This window comes from Zingiber officinale, chromosome 9A (genome assembly GCF_018446385.1).
Source record: "Zingiber officinale cultivar Zhangliang chromosome 9A, Zo_v1.1, whole genome shotgun sequence".
Taxonomy (NCBI): Eukaryota; Viridiplantae; Streptophyta; class Magnoliopsida; order Zingiberales; family Zingiberaceae; genus Zingiber; species Zingiber officinale.
Window position 1 is genome coordinate 84,007,393 of NC_056002.1, and position 17,610 is coordinate 84,025,002.

General features: G+C 39.6%; 1 non-coding gene across 1 annotated transcript; it reads left to right on the top strand.

Annotated features, from left to right (window-relative positions):
* The first annotated feature begins 13,140 nt into the window (after window positions 1–13,140).
* On the top strand, window positions 13,141–13,246 carry LOC122022101. The gene has a single exon (XR_006122841.1). It is a non-coding gene; the product is annotated as a small nucleolar RNA R71 (small nucleolar RNA).
* The last annotated feature ends 4,364 nt before the right edge of the window (window positions 13,247–17,610 follow it).

The following is a 17,610-nucleotide window of genomic DNA, read 5'->3' on the forward strand; positions in this document are numbered from 1 at the left end:
CCAAAGGACTATTATCCACTACCCAGAATCGATCAACTGGTTGACTCCACTGCCGGATGCGAATATATCTCTATGTTGGATGCGTATCAAGGTTATCATCAAGTCCCCTTGGCCAAAGAAGATCAAGAAAAGGTTAGTTTTATAACATCTGAAGGCACTTATTGCTATAATGTTATGCCCTTTGGACTAAAAAATGCAGGAGCAACCTATCAGAGGCTTATGAATAAGGTCTTTCAGAAGCAGATTGGTAGGAATATGGTCTCTTCAAGCTACTAATCTGTGCAGGGATGTGGAAGAAACTTGCAAGACATTAAGATAGTATGGGCTCAAATTAAATCCAAACAAATGCTTGTTCGGCGCGAAGGGAGGAAAATTCTTGGGATATATGGTGTCCGAGAGGGGGATAGAAGCCAACCCGAGCAAAGTCAAGGCACTATAGATCATGGAGCCACCTCGCAACATGAGGGAAGCTCAAAGATTGACAGGCCGAATCACAGCCTTGTCTAGATTTATTTCTAGATCAGCCGATCGTAGTTTCCATTTCTTTAAAATACTCAGAAAGGCTAATAAGTTTCAATGGAATGAAGAATGTGATAAGGCTTTCCAAGAATTGAAAGATTATTTGGCTACCCTCCCTGTATTGGCTAAACCTATAGCAGGAGAAACTCTGTGGGTGTATTTGTCGGCTAATGAAAACGCCGTGGGTTCTGTATTAGTCAGGCAGGAAGGAAAAGAGCAACAACTTGTATATTTTTCTAGTCATTTATTAAAGGGAGCTGAGTGTAGATACACAACACTAGAAAAATTAGCTTATGCTCTAATATTGACTGCTCAGAGGTTGCGCCCATATTTCTTAGCACATGAGATTATTGTCTTAACCAATAGCACTCTTGGATGGGTATTACTCAACCCCGAGGCGTCGGGATGCTTAATTAAATGGACAACCGAGCTTGGGGAATATGACATTCAATATCAACCCCGCTCAGCCATCAAGGCGCAAGCTCTAGCAGATTTCATCATAAAGGTTCAAGGCCCAGAAGAAGAAGATACCTAGAAGGTTTATGTGGATGGCTCTGCAACTAGACAGGGCAGTGGAATTGGTATTCTCCTTATATCCCCGAAAGAAGATAGACTCCAACTTTCCATCAGGTTGAACTATAGAGCTACCAACAATGAGGCAGAATATGAAGCTTTAATAGCTGGCTTACAAGCTGCTCGGCATGTAGGGGCAGCTCGAGTCCTTATATATTCTGATTCTCAGCTAGCAGCTCAACAATTATCAGGTAATTTTGAAATCAATAATGACAGGCTTAAGTTATATGCTGAAGCATTGGATAAGTTGAAGTCTCAATTCCAAGACGTAAACATACAAAAAATTCCTCGATCTGAGAATCAGGTGGCAAATGAATTAGCTAAACTAGCCTCTGCTGTAGTGCCATGGAGTCTTGATCGACCAGTGGAACAGACTCTGTTAATTTCCTATATTGAGAGACAAATCGATATAGAAATTCAGGTTGATTGGCGAACTCAAATCATATTATATTTACAGCAAGGTCTTCTTCCGAAAGATACAGAACAAGCCAGGGTATTCAAGAAACGAGCTGCTCAAAATACTATGGTGGGGGAGCAATTATATAAAAGGGCTTTTTCCAGACCCTTGCTCAAGTGTGTGGGCACAGAAGATACACAATTAGTTTTACAGGAGGTGCATCAAGGTTCTTGTGGTAGTCATATAGGAGGAAGATCTTTGGCTTGTAAAATCCTCTTAGCGGGATATTTCTGGCCTACTCTACATGAAGATGCCGCTAAACTGGTAAGAACTTGTATTTCTTGTCAAAAGCATCAGAATATATTACATCACCCTACCCAGTTATTGAGAACCTCTATAGTCTCGTGTCCCTTTGATCAGTGGGGTATGGACATAGTGGGTTTATTTCCTATGGCTGCTGCACAGAGGAGGTTCTTGTTGGTGGCTGTGGATTATTTCTCTAAATGGGTGGAGGCAGAACCACTTGCTAGGATTACAGAAGACCCGGTCATTAAATTCTTATGGAAAAATATAATCTGCAGGTTCGGCATTCCTCATAAGTTGGTCTCTGATAATGGAAGGCAGTTTCAAGGCGATAGAATCCTAGACTGGTGTCAAAGTTATGGGATTACCTAGGCCTTCACCTCTGTAGCTTACCCGCAGAGCAATGGTCAAGCAGAAGTAACTAATAGGGAGATTATTAGAGGACTGAAAACCAAGCTAGATCATATCGGAGGTAGCTGGGTAGACGAGTTACCCAGTGTTCTCTGGGCATATCGTACTACACCTCGTGAAGCTACAGGAATCACTCCTTTCCAGTTAGTCTATGGAGGAGAAGCAGTAATCCCCATTGAGGTAGGAGTAGAGTCTGACAGAAGACAATTGTATGATGAGGATAATAGAGATCGACGACTTATGGAGCTGGACCTGATCGAGGAAATAAGAGATAAAGCTGCTATTCGTCTTATATCTTATCGACAGTGGATGAGACAGAATTATAACAAACGAGTCATCCCCAGATTCTTCCAAGTAGGGGATTTGGTTTGGAAACGAGTTAAGCCTGTGGGAGATGTCAGTAAGTTGGCACCACAATGGGGAGGGCCTTATAAAGTGATAGAAAAGCTCGCGTCAGGCTCATACTATCTCCAAGATGCCGAAGGAAGAATGTTGGAACGCCCTTGGAGCGCTAATCATTTGCAACCCTATCGAACTTGATTTGATCCTACTGCTTTAAATATGTTCACAGTGGTGAATTGAGATACTTGCAGTTTATGTACTTTGTTTCTTTTGATGAAAGCCAAGCAAGATAAATATTGACACAGGAAATAAATGTGGTTCATACAAATTGATAAGTATCAAGAGAAGCCTCCTTTCTATTTTTCAAGCAGTAAAATAAGGGGAAATCCTAAAGGCCTATTCAGCTCCCCTCAAGGAATTACGATCCAACATGAGGTTAGCCCAAATATTATACTTTCGTATAAACCAAAGTCAATCGGAAAAATTCTATGAAGTAACCCGGACGGGACTTCATAGGAAGAACCGGAGACTATAAACCAAAGTCGATCGGGAAAATTCTATGAAGTAACTCGGACGGGTCTTCATAGGAGAAACCGGAGACTATAAACCAAGATGAAGCAAAAGTCGATCGGGAAATTCTGTGAAGTAATTCGGTCGGGTCTTTGATGTGCGTAGATTATATACTTTGAGCATGCTTGATCTATGCATTTTTATACTTCCAGCTTTCCTTTTAGCATATTTACTCTTTTGGTTTCCGAGATCTGCTTTTTGTGCATTTTCTGTACACAGGAGTCGAAATTGGTGAAGATTATGCATCCTCGGGCAAGCTTGGAAGTAATTAAAGGGAGAGAACATCAGGCCGTGTACCACACATGGCCGTGTAGTCTTAACAGGAAGGGAAGAGGACATGGCCGTGTGAATCTCACACGGCCGTGTGAGGTTTCCAGAGGCCAAGCAGGTGGTGGCCGTGTGCATCACACGGCCGTGTGAAGTTTCTAGAGACCAAGCAGGTGGTGGCCGTGTGCACCACATGGCCGTGTAGCATTTCCAGAGATCAGAAGGGTCTTGGCCGTGTGAACCACACGGCCGTGCAGCTTTAGCAGAGAAGGAACTCGACATGGCCGTGTAAATCTCACACGGCCGTGTCGTGGTCTATTTAAACCTTCCTTCATGAATTGAAAGGGGATCTCTCCCCCTTTGGGAGAAGGCAAGATTTGGTGGTTTCCTCCCATTCTTGGGAGGATTTCTGGGCGATTCTAAGGGAGTTCTTGACAATTTCGACTCCGGAGCGAGGATTGGATCCGAAGACGAGGCTTCTTCGTAGATAAGTTTTCTCCTTCCCCTTTTCTTGGTTTCTTGGATTGGGGATTTAAGAAATGCTTGTAATCTTTATTTCTTCGGGTATTCTTCCTCGATTCATGGAGTAGATCTTGTATTCTAGGATTAAGGGAGTATTTGTATGATGGATTGATGTAATCTCATATGGATTTGCCATTTTCTTGTTTCAATGACATTGTCTTGCTTGTATCAATTAGATCTTGAATGATTAATGGTGATTTGTACTTAATTCTCATTCTTGATTGATTGTTTGGATTTCTTTGTGGACTTTGTAAAGATAAACTCTCACTCGATCATCCGAGGGATCCACGTGACAGGTGCAAGCCCGTGTAAGGACGTTTGAGAGATAATCTTGGAGAGGGAATAGGAATATTCAAGAGAGTAGGATGGATTTTGTGATTAGTTTCTTGTATCTTGATAGATTAATAAGTTGTGGGCTTCTATGTTGATATCCGAGGAAGGCATAGTAATAGGTGTGCTTCTGTGTAAGGACAACGTAGGTTCACGTCTAATTGATCATATTTAGATACATTTCTCAGTCCTTAGCCGGTTATCTATTGCAAGAGAGAACCGACAACTTTCTACAAGTGTTTGGCAATTGAGAACCATTTACATTCAAGAAACCTTACAAAGAAACCGAAACTCCTAGAATCTCCCTTTATCATAACCCAAAACACTAAACTCTTGTTTGTTGATCTTTAATATTAGATTTGTTTACCTTCACTTTGCATTTGAACCGATTGGATAGTTGTTTAGCTAATTCGCATTGAGACATTTCTAGTGCTTATTCCAGTCCCTGTGGATACGATAATCTTTTATATTACTTGCGACATTTCCGTACACTTGCGGAGCGTAACAAGTTTTTGGCGCAAGTGTGTAACACTTAATGGTAATGTAATATAATGTGCAAATTCGCAAATCATTGATTATTCTGTCCTTAGGCAACTGTGAGGAAAGATGCTAATTACATCAACACTGGTCAGCCATCAGTTGTCTCGGCGATTGTGTGGTGTTGCAATCCATATGGATTCCATCGTCGTCTCTATCTGGATGGATCAATCCTGTCCGGCTTCTCCTCAGAAACGGTGTCAGCGAATAAAGGAGGGGTCGGGCGCGTCTGACCACCACTGAGCGGCGGGTGTGTGACCCTGCTGCAGGTGATGCAGACCACTGCGGTTGTCTGCAGGATTTGCTGTGCTGACTCTGACTTCACTAATTTCGCCTCCTGAGAGTAAATATGCTAAAAGGAAGATGGAAGTATAAAAATGCATAGATCAAGCATGCTCAAAGTATGTAAATGTGCGTAAAACATGCATAAAAGAGTATATAATCCACATCACACCCCAGACTTAAACCTTTGCTTGTCCTCAAGCAAAATGCTGCGGTCTAAATTCATATGTTCTACAACACATTCATAAAACCTAGTGCACTTTCCTAATTCTATCAAAAAGTTTCATTAACAAGCATGATCATGGAAACAAGTAAAGTATGGTTCAAGCATAAGAATCTTGTGCACAGTGTAAAAGTAACTCAACACCCTTCAAGTTTCAATCCATGTCCTAGTCAAGTCGTCATCAAATTTGAATTCCTAATGTTTCCAGTGAAAGACAAGTAACCAGTGATAGGCACTTACTCACCATTCACTTGGTTCATATTTCTCAACTAACCCAAGGTCTCAAAGGTGTGCTCAATCTCAAGGGAAGCTAAGCAGTCATTTCCCCAGTAACCTAACTCGGTCTCAAAGGGGTGACTTGCTAGATTCCACTCATGACAACTGTTTTTTATATCCTTTTTTTTTTTTTATAAGTGTTTGCATTGTGCAAAACTTATTCACAAATGTACTTTTAGCACACATGTTGGGATATTTTGATTTTTCCAAATGAGCTTTAATGATTTGAGCCTCATCCAGTAACCAAAATGAAAGTTGAGAAATCACCATGGAAACCAAGTACTAAGCAAACAAGATGAATCATGACTATTTCAATGACATCAACTATTCAAGCATCAAGCACAAGTGTAGTGAAGATAAAATCCTTAAGGTTGAACCAAAACTAAAACTCATCACCATAAGATTCTTAGCTTATTAATGCTTCCCAAGATAGAAAAAAAAACTACACAAAATTTACTACTAGCATCATTCGAACATCATGAATCAAGACAATAATCGTGCTAACATTTCACTTAAATCCAAGAAAGCATATAAGTGAAGATTTGATGTTCTAAAAAAAATTTTTTTGCCATGATTATTTCAAAAACAAGCAAAATAAGGCAACAAGCAATGAAAATAAGAACCAACATGAAAAACTAACAAAAACTAAAAACTGAAAACCAAAAACATGAAAAACTAACAAAAACTAAAAACTGAAAACCAAACTAAACAGTACATGACACCATACATGACACCCCCCCAGACTTAAACTTTTCATCGTCCCGATGAAATCAATATGGTGGAGGAGGTGGAGGTGGACGAGGAAAAGGGGGTCTACGACGTGGTTGGCCAATAGGAAAACTAGGAAAACCTGGAATCTCACCCAAGGATCTATGATACTCATATAAAGCATCTACTTGTTGGCTAGTAAGTGTCATGCTCTGCATAAAATCTCTCATCCTAGCCTGATCAGTATCATAATCCTGCACAAACTCAGCCACTTGACCTTGAAAATTCCTCGTAAATTGAAAATGATTTTGTACCTCCCTAAACTGATCATCAGATAAAGAGAAGCGACCCTCCAACATTTTTCGTTGGGCATCTTGCTTCTCATGAAGTGATTCTAGAGACGTACGAAAATCTGAAAAATCAAACCTAGAAGATCCCGTGCCATATGCAAAAGAATGCCTAACAGGCTCCATAAAACTAGAAGGCTGCGGATGTCCAAATGACGAGGGCTCATGATGTGGCTCAGTGTCTCTAGGTATAGAAGGGTTATCCTCAAAATCTAACTCAGAAATTACCCAATTAGCCGGGTTACGAATAGTAGTTCGTTCAGGAAAAGGAAGGGGTAAAGGAGAACCACTCCTCCTAGGAAACGCGAAACCATTCTCATCCCGAACGATCATTTTCATAGCAAGACATGCATCAATGTCAATCATGTCATTACCATGAATTATTTCCAACCCATCAACATCAAGATTTAAATTATAAGCTATTCGGGTAATCAAACCACCAAAAATAATTGATCCCAATGATTCCCTAGCAGATCTTAATAAGGTTTGAACAAAATGAAAACCAGAATCAAATTCAACCTTATAAAGCATAGCCCATAAAGCATAAAGCTCTATCTTTTTAACTACCCCATCACTCTCTCCCCTACCAAAAATTGTTTTACTCATGACTCTATGTAGATACCTAAAGATGGGGTTTTGCATATTGGAGGCCTTAGCTCTTGAAGGCTCATAAGGTTGATCTAACCCAGTTATTGCATTCCAAAAATGATTCCAATTAAACCTTGGATCAAACCTACGAGGGCTCCTGGTGGTTAATCCAAAACAAGAATTAAAGTCACTAAATGTCCATAGAAATTCTTGATTCATTAGTCTAAATGAGATTTTTCCAAAATAATCATCTTCATTAGTAAAATGGACATCCAATGAACTTAAAAATTCCAAAACATGACGAGGATATGTAGGCAAATGTGTGTGCATAATATCACTCCAATCCAAAAACCCAATCATCAAATCTACATCTTCCCTAATTCCAAGCATATCAAGAACAGTTGGGTCCATATATCTAGTACACACTATCTTTCTATTGACAAGAATTGCAAATCTAGTTACTTGATCATCATTTCTAAACACAATATTGAATTCATTGTCATTACCTTCGTTGCATGAAGTCCTTTTGCCTTTTCCCTTCACTGGTTGTTTTCCTTTGTCCCTTGATGGCTCCTCCTCTTTGTCCCCACTGGATCCACCACCTCTTTTGCGAAGTTTCTTCAAAATGTTGGACATCTTAATGAGTTTAGATAGGGGAAGAATTATCTAGGGTTGGAAGAATGAAACTCAAAGAACAAAACTTCAAAGAGCAAAGATCTTAGGTTAGGAGAATGAAAAGTCCAAGTCTTAGAGAGGAAGAGAATCCAGATCTAAGAGATCTTGAGAGATTAGAGAGGAGTTTTTAAGAGATTGGGAGAGAAAGAGATGTTTTGGAGAGTTGGGGGTGTGCGGAACACGGCCAAGATCTGGCCGTGTGAGGTAATAAGAAGACTTTAATAGCTCCCCTACACGGGCCGTGCAGATCCACACGGCCTCCCCCTCTTCCTTCTCTGGATTCCAGACACGGGCCGTGCAGATCCACACGGCCTCCCCCTCTTCTTTCATTGGTTTCCTCGCACGGCCGTGTCTGGGACACGGCCTCTCCATCTTTCTTCTCGGGATTCTTTACATGGCCATATTTGAGATACGGCCTAGGCCCTTTTCTCCTCGGGAAATCCTACACGGCCGTGTCTGGATGACACGGCCCAAGCACTTCCCTTCTCTACAACTTTTGCCTGGCCGTATATAGCACACGGCCGGGCTCTGTTTTGCACCTAACCTGAAAACAAAATCAAAAGAATGCATCAAACTAAAAGAAATTAAAATACAAATCAAAACTAACTAAAAGAACCCTTGGGTTGCCTCCCAAGAAGCGCTTGTTTAAGGTCTTTAGCTCGACCAAACTTGATCATTCGCTTCTTTTCCTCGCCCTTGGAGGACAGATATACTTTTCGTTTTTGTTGGGAGATCTTCTCCCAACATCTTCCACCACATTGTCTCCTTCGTTTGGTGGCCTTCCATGAGGATGGCAATTCCATTCCTCAAGTTTATAAATGCTTGTCCTGCTACAAGCATTTAAAAGAGACGAGACATGGTTAGAGATATTAGATAAATCATATTACAACCTTTCCTTACCAATTACCAAAGAAAGCTTATGATTTTTGACATCAATTATAGCTCCAGCTGTAGCAAGGAAAGGTCTTCCTAATATGATAGGAATCCTAGGGTCCTCTTCCATATCCAACATGACAAAATCTATGGGAATAACATTCCCATCCACCTCTACTGGCACATCTTCTATAATACCCAAAGGGTACCTGCAGGAATGATCGGCAAGTTGAAGTGCCATAGTAGTAAGTTTAATATTTTTGAGACCTAATTTATTACAAATTGAATAGGGAATGAGGCTAACACTTGCCCCCAAATCACAAAAAGATTTTTAAAAAAATTCTTTTCCTATGCTGCAAGGAATATAAAAGCTCCCTAGGTCCTTTAGTTTTGGGGAAGTGTTCTTCTCAAAAATAGCACTACATTCCTCACTAAGCGCAATGGTCTCAACCTCTCCTCTTCTTCTCTTATTTGACATGAGATCCTTCAGGAATTTGGCAAATCTAGGCATTTGAAGAATAACATCAATAAGAGGTACCTCTACACAAATTTCCTTAACTTTTTCTAAAAACTTGCCAAATGTAAACGCCCACCCTTCTTACCCAACCAAAGGTGGCGCTACGTTCTTATACTACTTACGTACATGCTTTAGTTATAACAGCGGAAGAATAAAAACTTTAAAGAATTTAATTTATTAAGCATAATATCACATATTCTGATTTGTTCAAATGTGCATATATTGAACTTATAACTAAAAATATTAATTTGTCCGAATCGTCCTAGCCGAGCCACCACCACACACATCATTATCTGCTCCTCCTGCTGCTCCGTTGTACATCCAGCTTTCTCTTTTATCTGCGGTACAAGGAAAGTAAGCTATGAGCACTCATGGCTCAGTAAGTTCCTTTCCTACTCACTAAAACCGAGAATCATCGTATATCAAGAATGGATCAACATATCATCGTCTCAACTAATCATAACATAACATATCATTCTATTCAAACATATCATGCATATTTCTTATTCACATATCATTTCATAGAAGCATGAATATCATATCATAAAACAAATAAATCACAAGCATGAGACATACAAGGGCATCATATTCATATCATAATATCACATGACATTATATCATATCATCATATAATTCAAGCACATATGAATGTAGGCAATGCATCGTGAATTTGAAAACTTATACTTAATAGTACTTGAAATTAATATCATCATCATTTGGGATCCCGGTTTGTACCACATACTTAATGCGTAGGTCCAAGGTAGCAAGTCTTGAGCCCTACCATGCATACATACTAGGCCCGAGTCTTACTCCATCGACCTAGGGCACTCAAAGGCCCATTACTGATGAGGCCCGAGTCTTACTCCATCGACCCCGGTTTACGGAGCCCACCCTTGGTACAAACCATAAAAATAACTTATCATGCATAACTATCATATCATGTCCTTAACAATCTTTCATGCATTTATTCTTTTCATTTCTTTTCATTATGTATAGCATTTTCTATGCTATCACATATCATAACATAACTTCATTTCTTTTCATTATGTATAGCATTTTCTATGCTATAACACATCATGGCATATTTCATAATATAACTTCATTATGCATATCATTTCGTAACTAAAGCAATCATGCATTCTAACTTATTATCATATCATTTTCATACAGCATGGCATAGACATATTTAATTTTTGTTCTAGGGTTTCTAGGGCATCTATCCCTTCATGGCCGAACACATAATGATTCATTTAGGTCATACAAACATGTATCACATTCACACATTATCAAGTTTTCATAAGAAGTACTTTTAACCCCTTAGGTTTCATTTCCAAGGCCTCTAGGTCCTTTAAACCTTACTTGGCCGAAATTCATAGAATATAAACTTCCTTTAAGTGGCCTAAAGCATGGGAAACCTAAGTAATTTCATAGCAAGATTTACTAAGAACATCATACACAAGGTTGGATCATAAACAAGCTAGGACTCTTGTGATCTTACATGTCATAAATCATGTAACTAATTTTCTACATTCCAATTAAACATGAGAGCATTAATCGTCTTTCATAACATAATATCACAGAGGTCATTGAGCATATTAGAATTTTGTTTAAGCTTCTCTAAACTATCACCTTACCATGGCCGAAATATTAAGAGTAAGGTTCATGAGTTTCTTTCAACATACAAGTATACAACTCTTAAGAACTTTATATCATGTCATATAAGCATAGTTATTTTAAATTCAAGGTCCTCCTAACCCTAAATTCTTTCTTGGCCGAAACATGAGAGTGGGGTTCTTTTGGTTCCAATCAACTTCCAAGCAAGAAAACCATAGGAAGGTCCTTAGCATTTCATAGAGGGAAACTTGCACTAGTTTGGTTAGACAATAATTTTCCTAACCTATTTACAATATTTTTGATTGAAATTCTAGGGTTACATACACCTCTGATCATGCATCATATATGTATACAAACATAGGGGAAAACTTTCTTTCAAGGCATAGAAAAAGAATCCGAAAATCACATGAAAGCCTTGTACCGCAGGTGAGGGGAAGCTTACCTTCTTTGCTTAAGTTTCCTAGAGTTGAGAACTTGCTTGTGGACCTTTCTTCCTTGCTTGCTTTGCTCGGCACCAATGGAGGAAGCTAGGTCTTTTGGTGGAGAGGGGGAGGAAGAAGAGGCTTCTTCCTCTTGTGTTGCTCGGCAACAAAAAGAAAGAAGGGGGAGAGTTGTTGCTCTCGGCAACAAGAGGAAAGAGGGAGGGAGAGTGCTCGGCACAAATGGAGGAGAGGAGGAGAGTGAGTTGAGGATGAAGCCCCCCCCCCCCCATGCCTATTTATACTAAAGTGAGGGGAGGAAAACTTGACTTGATTCATCCTCCTCATTTACTTCTCCTCTTAATGAGAAAGAATATGCTAGAGAAATGCTTCTTGAGTTTCTCTCTTTTCTTTCTCTTAATTTCTCTCCTTTCTTTCCTTTAATTATAATTCCCATCTCTCCTTTTACAATATTCACTCCTATCACACTTGGTTAACACATGCATGCATCCACAAGAGAACCAAGGATCAAATCCTTCTCCTAACATATTTTTGTACAAAATAATTCATGTATATGCATTATGCATAAATATTTCATACATGCATATATAATATCTCATATCTCTTTTGTTTACATTAATTCCTTGCATTATAAATCATGTATAGAACTTTATATTCTCAACTTTATTTTCTTTCATAAAGTTTTTAATCATCTAAATCCTTCCCATCGTAACATTCAACGTAGACTATCTACACATTCTTTTCATTACATTCGTACTCTGATTGCCCTTACTTTATCTAGGCTTTCTAGGGGTGTTACACCAAATTCTTCATCTTTCTTGAGCATTGTAAGTCTCTGAGGAAAAGGGACAGCTTTGCTCTGATGGTTCAGTGGAAGAGTCTTTGCAACCTCAATGGTACCCTCCTCATTAGCTTGAATCTGATTTGGTATAAGAGGAGAGAGCTGTTCTTCTTTTTGTATCCCTTTTGGAGCAGTCACTTGGGAGTCTCCCAAGGTCCGTTCGCTCCTAAGCTAAATTCTATTGCAATGCTCCATAGGATTCACATCAGGTTTTCCTAGAAGTTGTCCTGGTGCTCTGGATGATGAGGAAGCTAGTTGGGTAATTTGACTATCCTGGATCTTTTGATGCTTTTCAGAATTATCCATTCTCTGAATGAGCTTTGCTAAATCTTGCTTCATTTCATTCTGACCTGAGATAATTTCTTCAAGCATCTTTTCAATATTTGACTTTGGTAAGCCTTGAGAAGATAGATGTTGAAAATTTTGTTGCCCAGCTTGAAAATTTGGTCTTGCCCCCATAGATGGTCCTTGATCTTGATTATTTCTATAAGAAAAATTGGGATGGCTCTTCCATCCAGGGTTATAAGTATTTGAGTATGGGTTGTTCTGCCTTTGATTGTAACTCATGATTGCATCACATTGTTCCAGTTGATTGATTTGTGCAGTGATAGCTCCCAATGGACATGAGTCATTTGAATGCTCTGAACTCCCACATACTTCACAAGATGTACTAATAGCATTGACCATATTAGCACTAGTCCCCATATTCTCAAATTTCTTTGTAAGAGCGTCCAATTTTGCAGACAAAAGAGTGACCGCATCTACATCAAACTTCCCTGATGCTTTAATTGTTGGGTTTACAGAAGAATAGCCACCACTTCTTTTATTTGCCCATTGATGATGATTTTGTGCTACACTGTCAATAATTTCTTCAGCTTCATCTAAACTTTTGTTCATAAGTGCCCCTCCCGCAGCTGAATCAAGGGACACTTTGGTATGATAGTTGATACCATTATAAAAAGTGTGCAACACTAACCATCTTTCCAACCCATGATGTGGGCATTGTCTGAGCATACTATTATATCTATCCCATGCTTCAAAAAGAGATTCTGAGTCAGTCTGCTTGAAGCTTGCAATTAAATTCCTCATATGAGCTGTTTTGCTTGGTGGATAGAATTTATCAAGAAACTATTGTTCACACTGCTCTCAAGTGGTGATGCTATTAGGGTCCAAAGAATTCAGCCATTACTTTGCCCTATCTCTTAGAGAAAACCCAAATAATAATAATCTAACTGCATCTGAAGGAACTCCATTCATTTTCATGGTACCACATATTTCATAAAAGACCTCTAAGTGTTGATTGGGGTCTTCATGAGGTCCTCCACCAAATTGGTTCTGCTGCACCATAGATATAATTGCGGGTTTGATCTCAAAGTTATTAGCTTCCACTGAAGGTCTTGAAATACTAGATCGAAAACCTCTTGCATAAGGTGGTGCATAATCCTTGAGTGGTCTATTCGCCATGTTGAAATGTTCCTGTTCTTCAATTTGCCTTTGCAGAATTCTTCTTTTATGGAAAGTTCTGTCAATCTCAGGGTCAAAAGGAAAGAATTCCCCTCCAAAGTTAGATCTTCGCATACACAAGAACAAGATAGAAAATGACAATTCAACAGAAAAAGAAAAATAAAAGAATCAAAAATGCAGAATTGAATTTGTACAAAAAGAATTAACAAGAAGTAAAAGTTATACAAGAGAGTAAAAATAGAAATCTAATGATTAGTTACAACTATGCAATATCAAAGGAAAACAAATGTTATGTTTAGTCTAACTCAATTGATAATTCCTAATGTTATAGCGCAGTCCCCGACAATGGCGCCAAAAACTTGTTACGCTCCGCAAGTGTACGGAAATGTCGCAAGTAATATAAAAGATTATCGTATCCACAGTGACTGGAATTAGCACTAGAAATGTCTCAATGCGAATTAGCTAAACAACTATCCAATCGTTTCAAATGCAAAGTGAAGGTAAACAAATCTAATATTAAAGATCAACAAACAAGAGATTAGTATTTTGGGTTATGATAAAGGGAGATTCTAGGAGTTTCGGCTTCTTTGTAAGGTTTCTTGAATGTAAATGGTTCACAAATTCTTATCCCTCAATTGCCAAACACTTGTAGAAAGTTGTTGGTTCTCTCTTGCAATAGATAACCGGCTAAGGACTGAGAAATGTATCTAAATATGATCAATTAGACGTGAACCTACGTTGTCCTTACACAGAAGCGCACCTATTACTATGCCTTCCTCAGATATCAACATAGAAGCCCACAACTTATTAATCTATCAAGATACAAGAAACTAATCACAAAATCCATCCTACTCTCTTGAATATTCCTATTCCCTCTTCAAGATTATCTCTCAAACGTCCTTACACGGGCTTGCACCTGTCCCGTGGATCCCTCGGATGATCGAGTGAGAGTTTATCTTTACAAAGTCCACAAGAAATCCAAACAATCAATCAAGAATGAGAATTAAACACAAATCACCATTAATCATTCAAGATCTAATTGATACAAGCAAGACAATGTCATTGAAACAAGAAAATGGCAAATCCATATGAGATTACATCAATCCATCATACAAATACTCCCTTAATCCTAGAATACAAGATCTACTCCATGAATCGAGGAAGAATACCCGAAGAAATAAAGATTACAAGCATTTCTTAAATCCCCAATCCAAGAAACCAAGAAAAGGGGAAGGAGAAAACTTATCTACGAAGAAGCCTCGTCTTCGGATCCAATCCTCCCTCCGGAGTCGAAATCGTCAAGAACTCCCATAGAATCGCCCAGCAATCCTCCCAAGAATGGGAGGAAACCACCAAATCTTGCCTTCTCCCAAAGGGGGAGAGATTCCCTTTCAATTCATGAAGGAAGGTTTAAATAGAGGAGGAAATCGGGCGCCACACGGGCCCACGACACGGTCGTGTGAGATTCACATGGCCATGCCCAGTTCCTTCTCTGCCAAAGCTGCACGGCCGTGTGGTTCACACAGCCAAGACCCTTCTGCTCTCTGGAAATGCTACACGGTCATGTGGTGCACACGGCCACCACCTGCTTGGTCTCTGGAAACTTCACACGGCCGTGTGATGCACACGGCCACCACCTGCTTGGCCTCTGGAAACCTCACACGGCCGTGTTGATCCACACGGCCATGTAAGGCATCTGCTCTGATTTCTTCAAATCAAGACACGGCCGTGTGAGATTCACATGGCCATGTCCTCTTCCCTTCCTGTTAAGACTACACGGCCATGTGTGGTACACGGCCTGATGCTATCTCCCTTCAATTACTTCCAAGCTTGCCCGAGGACGCATAATCTTCACCAATTTCGACTCCTGTGTACAGAAAATGAACAAAAAGCAGATCTCCGAACCAAAAGAGTAAATATGCTAAAAGGAAAGCTGGAAGTATAAAAATGCATAGATCAAGCATGCTCAAAGTATGTAAATGTGCATAAAAACATGCATAAAAGAGTATATAATCTACGCACATCAGTCTTCATAGGAGGAACCGAAGACTCTAAACTATTTCAGACCAAAGTCGATCGGGAAATTCTATGAAGTAACCCGGACGGGTCTTCATAGTAGAAACCGGAGACTATAAACCAAGATGAAGCAAAAGTCGATCGGGAAATTCAATGAAGTAATTCGGTCGGGTCTTCATAGGAGGAACCGGAGACTCTAAACTATTTCAGACCAAAGTCGATTGGGAAATTCTATGAAGTAACCCGGACGGGCCTTCATAGGAAGAACCGGAGACTCTAAACTATTTCAGAGCAAAGTTGATCGGGAACACTCTATGAAGTAACCAGGACGGAACTTCATAGGAGAAACCGGAGACTATAAACCAGTATAAACCAGTATAAACCAAAGTCGATCGGGAAATTCTATGAAGTAATTCGGTCGGGTCTTCATAGGAGGAACCGGAGACTCTAAACTATTTCAGAGCAAAGTCGATCGGGAACACTCTATGAACTAACCCGGACGGAACTTCATAGGAGAAACGGGAGACTATAAACCAGTATAAACCAAAGTCGATCGGGAAATTCTATGAAGTAACCCGGACAGGCCTTCATTGGAAGAACCGGAGACTCTAAACTATTCCATAGAAAAAGTCGATCGGGAAATTCTATGAAGTAATTCGGTTGGGTCTTCATAGGAGGAACCGGAGACTCTAAACTATTTCAGAGCAAAGTCGATCGGGAAATTCTATGAAGTAATTCGGTCGGGTCTTCATAGGAGGAACCGGAGACTATAAACTAAAGTCGATCGGGAAATTCTATGAAGTAATTCGGTCGAGTCTCCATAGGAGGAACCGGAGACTATAAACCAGAGCCGATCGGGAAATTCTATGAAATACATCATGCAGGTTTTCATAGAAGAAATCAGAGATTTCAAACTAGCGCAAGGCATAATTAATCAGGGAATCTCCTGGCTTCGAAGCCTAATTAAGCAGGAATTGAGAAGGGATTCTATACGGGAGCCCAGATATATGAAAGTCTTTATTCAAAATCCGGTTGGGATATTATACTTAGCCTGAAGATCAATAATTTTATACAATTCTGTATCCAGTCTCAACTAAGATCATTCATCCTCGGGGAGATACAAAGCATACCGGATGTTACTTAAGGAAGAATCCATCAAGACAAGGCTTAACTCTGAAAGATGAACAAGGGATTTTCTAATAAAGTTTATATTTAGCAATCAAAAGCATGTCAGGAAGGGGTATTCTTAAACTAGCATAAATAAGAAGCAAGTAAGTGTTAAAGTTTTCTTACACCTTGCAAGTACTTAATTACTCAGTATCAACTGCACTTTTTCCCACTGTCAGTTCTTACTTTACAAGTTTTTATGAATAATTTCCTTAAACATTTGGAAAAGGGCCTTTCAAATCTGAGGGTAGTTCTTCATTAAGCCTGCGGCGATTTATGAAAGAAAGGGGAGGTTCCTTGGGTAGATATCCACCCTCTTTTAGCTGTTGGAGAACTCCCGATACGGAATGATTTAGTGCACCCACTATCCTGCGAACAAATTCCCGGGCAAATGCTGGGGACTGTAAGTAAGCTTGCCGCCATTCTTCCCACCAAATCTTTTCCTGCTCCTTATAATTCTGGAAATCAGCTTGCAGCTTTGTGCTTTGTTCTTTTAAAACATCCTTCTCCGATCTTAGCTGTTCCAATTCCTTCTGGAGCAGTGATAATTCGTTATCTTGAGCTTTCCTCAGCTCTTGTTCCTGTAGAATAGTGAAATCATGAGAAGCCAGGTCCTGAGCTTGGTCAGAAAGACAGGCATTATGAAGCTTCTCTACTTTCTCTAAGATAAGACTTTTCTGAGAAGCATCTAAGAGAGCTTTCTCTTTTAGAGCGATCTCCAATCGAAGACCGGAATGCAGTCGATCCACCTATAATTCTAAGGTTTTTCTAGCCAGCTCTTTGTCTTTTAATAGTTGCTGGCATTCTT